Here is a 9,034-nt window from a genome sequence, read left to right as displayed (position 1 = left end):
CAGAAGGTGTACGTATTCGCTATTACTCCGAACATTTAATAAAAAATACTATTATATCGTTGAAGCGATATCATTGTTTATGCTGCCGACGTCATATCCGGTTCCGGCGCAGGAGCAATGTTTATTCATCGAAGTATTACGTACGCATCGAATATTTGTTGGAGTTTTCAACTTACAGAACAAAGTATGGAGGAGGAATGACAATCTTTGTGTGGACCGCAAAAGCTCTGTTACCTTTATATTTCGCTGGAAGCCTTGTCCAAAGCTGTTAGAGAATGAGTGTGCGAAGCCAAATATATCAAGGGAGCTAGGATTGGTGAAATGTGCTATGCTTGCAATGGATGCACAGTTGGAAAGTGCTGCAATGAGGAAAATGAACGAGCGAATGATCGCCATACTCGCAAGGATATCGCAGCAGCTGAAGGACAATAATATGGAATAGGCAAAGCCTAGAAGCGAACGTAGAATTCTTCTTACATTCGCTTCTGACTTTACCTATAACGTGTTCACGACTGTATACTTGCCAACTACACCGTGGTACGTGTAAGCGCCGCACAGCTGATGATTTTGACGCAATTTCCGGTTACTTCGGTCTGGATTCGGGATCAGCGATCAAATAATGTAAATCACGATTAAAAATTATTTTTTGATGATGCCGGAGATATCTTTATTAAAATTAACTTTGGGGAAAAAAATAATTGAATAAATAAATAAATACTTCCGGTCATGATCTCCCGGCATGCATCATTCCCCATGACAAAAACCTGAAGCAAAGGGGTCGTAGCCGACAACACGGATTCCAAATTGCCAGGGTATTGTGTTGTTGTTGTTGTTTCCTATTCTCTCATGTGCACACGTTGACTATGAAGCTGACAACGTTGGCTATAAGTGTAATTACCTTGACACAAAAACTGATAATGTCAAGTGAGTGATGTAAACAATGGGCCGACACCTCCTGAAACAGAGGATGAATATTCAATGATTGAGGACAATGTTCATCAGTATTTGTTTGGCTTCATCCAAAACAAAAACTGTGTTGTCATCCTGTGTCAGCATATTAACATTACTCGTGGGAACTCCTGCCCGGCAGGAGCACCTTTCTCGGCTCACCTTCGGTGGGTAATGTGCTGCGGCACATTCTTGGAAAAGTACTTGATAACTTTTGTCATTTTTTCAAATAAATTTGGTTGATAACATTACACTACATATCCCAAAGATAATGGAAGATAAATTGTAATACCAGCTACCACCAAAGGTGGCGCAATTTCACCCACGTCAATTCTGAAGTTTCGGTAGCATCCACATTTGCTCCATTACAGCAACATTCTTTAAGGAATGAATTTTCCCCCTAAATCGATCATTCTTTACTACTTGCACTGTGTCCAAACATTTCTGAAAATAAAAATGACCATTTTTTTTTTTTAAAGCAAAAACCATAGTTTTCCAAAATTACTACATTACTGTGACTTCATTACAACTCTTAACGAGACTTCTTGTGGAAAATTTCAACTCTTTATCTCTAGAAACTATGGGGGTCATAGAACACCTTACCCCACGCAGTCTGGAGAAACAAGGATATGGACGAGGTCTGCGAGCAGCAAATTTGATTGGTCGACATGAGGTAAAATGCCATAATGTTGTTACGGAAATGGCCCTTATTGGACTACAAAATGTAGGATTAGCTCAGATCCCCCATTAAATGCATGTTTAGCTCGGTTGTTTGGTAAAATGGATGTTACATGTGTGTCGGGAGGTGAAAGAGGCTGTTTTATTGTTTGTGTGGTGGTGGTGGAACGAGAGCTCCCTCTTCTTCCTTCCCAATCCCGGACAAGGCCCTGCCCAGTCAGCTGAGAGGTTGAGGCCAAAAAGAGGAAGTGAAACGAAGGGGAGGAGTTTGTCGGCTTCGCTAAGAGAGGCGTGCTCTTGTGTCGAAGCGAGCGAACGAAGGAGAAACTGGAGAGAAAAAGGAGTTCAGTTTGGAAAACAGTCGGGTTTTCGAGGCATGCTCGGGGTGGCTTCGAAGCGAGCGAACGAAGGCTTCGTAAAAAGGTTCAGTGTGTGGAAACAGTCGCTCTCGAGGTGTGCTCGTGTTTTTCAAAGCGAGCGAACAAAAGAGGCACAGTGTTGGATCTGCCGGGAGAGACGCTGGGCCTGGGCGCGCCGAGTCTGCATATTTTGGCAGTAAGAGAGGCTGCCTGCACGTCGAGTCGGCGATCGATTCTTATGAGGAGGTGATTCTGCCATGAGAGAGACAGCAGCCGGCTTTGAGAGGAGAGCGTGGAAAAGGAAAGATAAGGTGATTCTACAGAGAAAGAAACTGAGAGGACAGAGTTGAGAAGTCGGGCTTTGAGGCGGGAAGGCAAGAGAGGAAACGACGGAGCCTCTGACGGTCCTTGCTCACCTCATGGCTCGACACGTTTGCCAATCCGCTTGCCGGAGCCCGGCACCTCAATTTGGGCCTTGTCTGGTGAACAGGCCAGGCCTGGATTTGTGTGCTGCACCTTGGGAGAGATCGGCTGAGGCCCGTCGTTGATCTGGCGGTCTTGTGCCGTCGACCTTACGTGGGGTCAGAGCGCGCGGAGACCGTGTGTGGTGCGGAAAAGAAGGAGTACGGCTCCGCCATCTTGCCACGCGGCGCGTTCGAGCTGGGGGCTCGAATCCGTGGACATTCACTTGTTGCGAGCGACATTCATGCTTTTGACACTGTCCTCTCGTCCATGAAACGTCACCAAGTACTTTGTCTGCATGCATGCTGTCTGTCTGTTTGTCTTGTCTGCACGTTATTTAAGGCATATCTCGGTAGGGACCCCCTCGAAACCTGTAATCCGTAGTTCCCGAGTTAAGAAAGATTGTTAATAAAAACATTGTCGTGAATGGTTTGCTTGTGTCGTGTTCCCCAATAAATCTGGTTGGTTCGTATGAAGTTGCCACTATGGATTAATTTGTGTCACGTCGAGGAGTGATCCATTCGATTGGCATATAAAACCAAAATGGTTACAGACTGGCAGAAAACGCTCGGCATCTGACACAACCAGTCTGTAACCGGGGTTCTATTTCCCCAACTGGAAAGGTACAAGGATTACGTTGGTATCGCGATTGAAGACACGTGACCCGAGGCGTGTGCTGAGCCGGCCGGCGTTATAAACCCTGGAGACGGCGGTGGTGAGGGTGGCGCCAAGAGTCGGGCGAGAATCCCGCCACCCCGGATCCGCAACAATCTTTTGTCCAAGAACTGCTAAAAATGTGATTTGTGTTCTCCAGTGTTCAAATACAAAATTCAATTGAAACGAGAGGGGGAGCACTCGGGAGAGTGCAAAACCTCCGCCGCCAATACTGCTGGGTCACTCAAGTGAACCTTATATCTTATTCATTAAATATGATGTCAACAGTGCTGACAGAGTTATAGTTCTTTTCTCCAACATTTTTATTGGGGGGGGGAGGGTTTGGAAATCACTTAAAACATGTAGAAATGCAAAAAAAAAAAAAAAACTTCTCCAACAATTTTTTTTGGGGGGGGGGTGGGGGACCAAGTACAAAATTTAATGGCATGATCCTTGGACCATACCGAACCCCCCACCAAGTTTCGTCGAAATCCGTCGGAGTTTTTCCGTAATACTGTTCACAAACAAACAAACAAATAATGATTAAATAAGAACAATGTCACCCGCAGGGTGACCCGTATCTTGCCAAAAGGTGACCACGTGTGACTTCTTTAAGTTCACACAGAGGTAAACAGAGCTGCTATCCACCAGGAGCGACTCCTTGAGGAATATCTGCCTACGAGAGATTCCGATGAGAATCGTTCTACAGAGTAACCATGAAAAATATGCGTTTGCCTCATAACGTCACCAAATGACGTCATAATGTCTCAAGCTTGACATATCTAGAAAGCACTCATCGAGGTGTTCAATTTGAGGTACTACACGATATGGTTCCTAAAACTTGAAAATTTGACCTTGGGGTCAAATATGTTTGACCTGAGGCGCTAACCATGAAGGTCAAGGCCAATCGCCACCAAAAATTAATCAGCTGAGCGCCAGACCATGAACTATATTCCCATGAAGTTTGAAGACGATCCGATCAAAATTACTCAAAAAATAAGGGTTTTGTCGACTCCCCTGATTTGCGACAAAGTGACCTTGACCTTTGACCTTCAAAATTTTGTGCACTGAAAGGGACCTCTATAGGCCTCTGATATGCGGAGTTACAAAAATTTCCAATGATAACTGTGCTCTGCAGAATTTTTTATACGTGATTACAGACAAAAAATAAAAATAAAACATACAAGCTGACTAACATATCTTGCAAAAACTTCGTTTTGGCAAGATAACAAACAAAGGGGTGAAAGCAGTAACCTCCATCCATCTTCGAAGATGGCGGAGGTTAATAAAGAAAATTTTAAAGGTTGTAGAAATAAATAAATAAAATTGGAAGTTTACCACTGTTGCTGCAGTGTCTTTTACAATTTACAACACCTTATTTAACACGTTACATTATTTATTTCGTGCCTGTTGTTTGTGTCCTTTATGACATCCTTAAAAACGCAGTAAGTTTCCCTGGTTGGAATGATATTAAATTTTGTTTGACTGCCATGCAGGCAGACAGAGTAAAAAAATTTATCTAACTGCTCTGCGCATACACGATCGGGACAAATTCAGAGCCAAAATACTGATAAACTACAGGTTAGTTTTCCGATTCGTGTTCAAAATATAATATTCTATTGAAATTAAGTTGTTCCTCAATCATGAATTGACGTTTGTAGACAGACAGACAGACAAAGTGAACCAATTGCTTCACCCCACTTTTCGCTTTGGGTGTGCGGGGTAATAACGAAAATTTCCATTGGACCAAAAGCCAGACCCCAAGGTTGGGATATAGAACAATAATATGAGTAGGTTCAGAAAATGTGCGATAACGACGATGAAGAAACAGACTTGCCAAGGTTATCACATACATCTGTGATCTACAGACAAATACCTGTTAGCATCTCATGGAATTTTCTTAGCTTATTCTGAAAGAAGACTACCTCAATGCACAGTCCACAGTTTCAGAATAACGAAAATATACAAGGAACCAAACTCCACCCTCTAAAAATTGGGCTCTGAATAAGTAGAGATGCAAGGTTCAGAGGAGGATATTGGGACCATACTCCGTGCAGAGCGTTGGTGCTGCTTAAGCAGTCTCCTTGGCTTTGGGTACAATCCTGGACGGGTCGCCAATCTGACACAGTATACCAGCATGCTGTCACTCATTTTACCGACCTCGGAAGGATGACAGCCTGAGTTAACCCCACCTGGTATTAATTCAACAGCTGAGCAGGATTTGAACTCAGGACCAAATGATCCAAAGCTCACCACCCGAACCATTAAGCCAACACCAGGCATAACGTTCAGAAAGGGTGCTATATCTACCCTTTAGCTACTGATCTGCAAAGATTATCAAATATAGATAACATCTCGGCATGAACCCTCTCAAAAAACTATTAGAAATTGCCAACTCGTGTGCACAATTCTATGCTGTAGATGCTATCTGTAGTGCGTTCAGAAAGTATTCACACCCCTCGACTTTTTTCACATTTTGTTGTTGCAGTCCGATTTAAAATGGAATAAGATTAAATTTTTTGTCACCGATCAACACAAAATACCCCATAATGACAAAGTGAAATCTTGTTTTCAGAAATTTTTGAAAATGAAAAGTTGAAATATCTTGCTTCAATAAGTATTCAACAACTTGAGTCAATACTTTGGAGAAGCACCTTTGGCATCGATTACAGCTTCGAGTCTTTTTGGGAATGTCTGTATCAGCTTTGCACATCTGTATTTGGGGATTTTCTCCAATTCTTCCTTGTAGATTTGTTCAAGGACATCTTGGATGCTGCTTTCCTGTCTGTACCTGTTAGGGTTAGGATGTTGAGGTGATGGAGAGATTAATTTACCTTGGCAGTGATATTCACGTCTCTGCTGGCTGTGAGCCGGAGGTCAATAGACGTCTGGGTCGGGCCTGGGGAGTCATAGATTCACTGGATTATGGGGGTGTGGCTCTGTCAATACCTGGGCAGGACGACGAAAGTCTGAGTCTTCTGGGTACCATTTTCTGGTGCTTCCAGTCTTGCTCTACAGATGTGAGACTTGAACTTTGACCAGGGATCTGAGACAGAGACTTAATTCCTTTGGTATCAAGTCTCTTCGGAGAATCCTTGGCAATCGCTGGTCGGACTTTGGGTTCGACGAGCGGTTGCTGACAGAGAATCGAATGACATTTGTCACCCTGTATAGTCTGTGAGCGTCGGCTGCAGCTGTATGGAAATGTGGCTCATTTTCCTGACGCTGATCCTGCTGCTTACCAGATTCTCTCAGTGAGGGAGTCTCGTGAGTGGAGGAGGCCGATGGGCTGACCACGTGCCTCATGGTTGCAGCAGGTTGATCGGAATCTCAAGGAGATGGGGATGGGCCAGGCATCTGCCTGGGGGATGGCCAGACGGAGCCCGTGGAGTACCGGTAGAAGGTGGATGCAGCAGCGACGCGCTGCTCCGGAGCATGCCCCCATACCTGACCTGACCTCTGTCAAGTTGGATGGGGAATGTTGGTGAACAGCAATCTTCAAGTCTTTCCCCAGATTCTCAATGGGTTTTAAGTCTGGGCTTTGGTTGGGCCACTCAACGACTTTCATGTTCTTGTTCTGAAACCATTCCAGTGTTGCTTTGGGTCATTGTCCTGGTCTTTTGCATTCTGAAGCAGGTTGTCCTTCAGGATTTGACTGTATTTGGCTCCATTCATTGTTCCCTCTATCCTTACAAGGCCTTCCATTCCCTCCCACTGAAAAGCATCCACAGAGCATGATGCTGCCACCACCATGCCTCATATTAGGGATGGTGTTGGTGGGTAATGAGCTGTGCTCAGTTTCTGCCAGACGTAATGCTTTGCATTCAAACCACAGAGTTCAATTTTCGTCTCATCAGACCACCAAATATTTTGCCTCGTCTTCTCAATCTTTCACGTGCCTTTTGCCAACTCTCGGCATGCTGTCACGTGCCTTTTTCTCAGGAGTTGCTTCTGTCTGGCCACTCTCCCATAAAGCCTGTGTAGTTCTGTAGGAAGAGTCTGTGTAGTTCCATATTATTTCCATTTCCTAATGATGGAACTCACTGTGCTCTTGGGAACTTTCAACACTAGAAATTATTTTATACCCTTCCCCAGATCTATGTCGCCTCACAATTCTATCTCTGAGTTCTATGGACAGTTCCTTGGACTTCATGGTGGAGTTTCTGCTCTGACATGCACTGTCAATTGTGGGACCTTTATATAGAAAGGTGTGTTTCTTTTAAACGAGAAGGGCACTCGGTAGAGCGCATACCTCTGCCACGTAATGCCTGATTCATGAGAACATATCGGGCCCAATCAAGGGCGTAGCCAGAGGTCCAAAAGCGATGAGGCGAAAAGAGGTGAACTGTCCTATTTAGGTATTGTGATAGGAGTGGAGATAAGAGTATTCAGAGCACTGCCGGGTAGCTTTGATAGTTTACTCCCCAGGGAGCTCAGATGGCCAGAGGGCTCAGGCCAGATCATATTTCAGGAAATGAGCGACGAGGCAACTGCCTCATCTGCCTCAGCCTGGCTACGCCATAGGCAATACATTTTGAAATATCATGCTATGTACAGTACTATATCGTTTTTGGACCTCTCAATGGTGAAGAATCACTTTTAAAATTAAATAATTCTCGTATCCAGATCCAGATCTTCACTAAAATCGTTATCAATTCGTCCTTGCCACACCCCCAACCTGTCCACCAAGTTTCATCAAAATGCACCCACAACTTTTTGAGATATCGTGCTACATGTCATTTTTTAGCCCGATCTATCAATGATGAAAAATCATTTAATAGATTCCAGTCGTCAGATCCGGATCTTCACCAAAATCGATTCAATTCTCCCTTGTCACACACCCAACCTGTCCACCAAGTTTCGTCTGAATCCGTCCGCTACTTTTTGAGATATCGTGATACATATAGTTTCAGCCCCATCTCTAAATGTCACAAACAATTCTAGTAGTTGGAAACGGATCTTCACCAAAATCTAATCAGTTTGTCCTTGTTACACACCGTACCTGTCCACAATTTCATCCGGATCCGTCCACAACTTTTTGAGATATCCTGTACACAGAGAAACAAAAACACAGAACCAGGTGAAAACATAACCTCCTTCACCTTTGGTAGTGGAGGTAAATATCTAAAGTATTCATTTATACTTTATTAGTTGTATGCAATATGTCACCAAGTGACAAAAACCAAAACAAAATCGGGTAAAAGTACACAAAACGCGAAACGTCTTCTCTCCCATTTTGGAGACCATTTGATCGAGGTATCACCATTTACGTTGAAAGCTCCACATAACTTCTCCAAGTCATTTGACACATTCAACCAATGAAAGTTGTGGTAATAATGGTCAGTCTCAAACTCAGAGGCTTGTTGCAATGCAATGCCACAAATAGTTTTCATACAAAACTAATTTGTTTAAGAGATCATCGATTAATTTTTTTCTGGCTATAAACATCCCCCGTCTCGTGCTGGAAGGATAGCTCAGAGATAGGTGTGCGCACTCGCATTCAAGCTGTGTAATCCGAGTTTTAATCTCGACCCTGCTAGAAATTCTCACCCCTGGTATTTCACATGTAAAGTGTCATCTATCGAAAGGATGTGAAGCTGGAGGACCTGTGTGTCAGAACTGGTCATTGGTGGAAGTTAAGGATCAAACATTATCTTTAGTGAAGAGTAGGCGAGTTATCGCCGGAACCCCAAACAACTTACAAATGCCTGCAACTTTTAGTCAAACGTCGGGCCTGGACAGACAGTTCGTGGAAGACTTGGGCCAAAGACGTTCCCCGATAGATCCCACAAGGTGCGAATAATTTGGGCCTTTAAAGGAAGTAAATGTATAAACATGCAGCATCTTGAATTTTTTAGGATTACATAATGATGGTCCTCTCCAAACAGCAAGATGGAGATGTTGAACAATTTGTCAGGAAGTAACATTGAGTG

The sequence above is a fragment of the Eptatretus burgeri genome, chromosome 6 (assembly GCF_056783735.1).
Source record: "Eptatretus burgeri isolate ZD-2024b chromosome 6, Ebu_testis_v1, whole genome shotgun sequence".
In the NCBI taxonomy this organism is placed as follows: domain Eukaryota; kingdom Metazoa; phylum Chordata; class Myxini; order Myxiniformes; family Myxinidae; genus Eptatretus; species Eptatretus burgeri.
Note: the sequence above shows the minus strand (reverse complement) of the source record.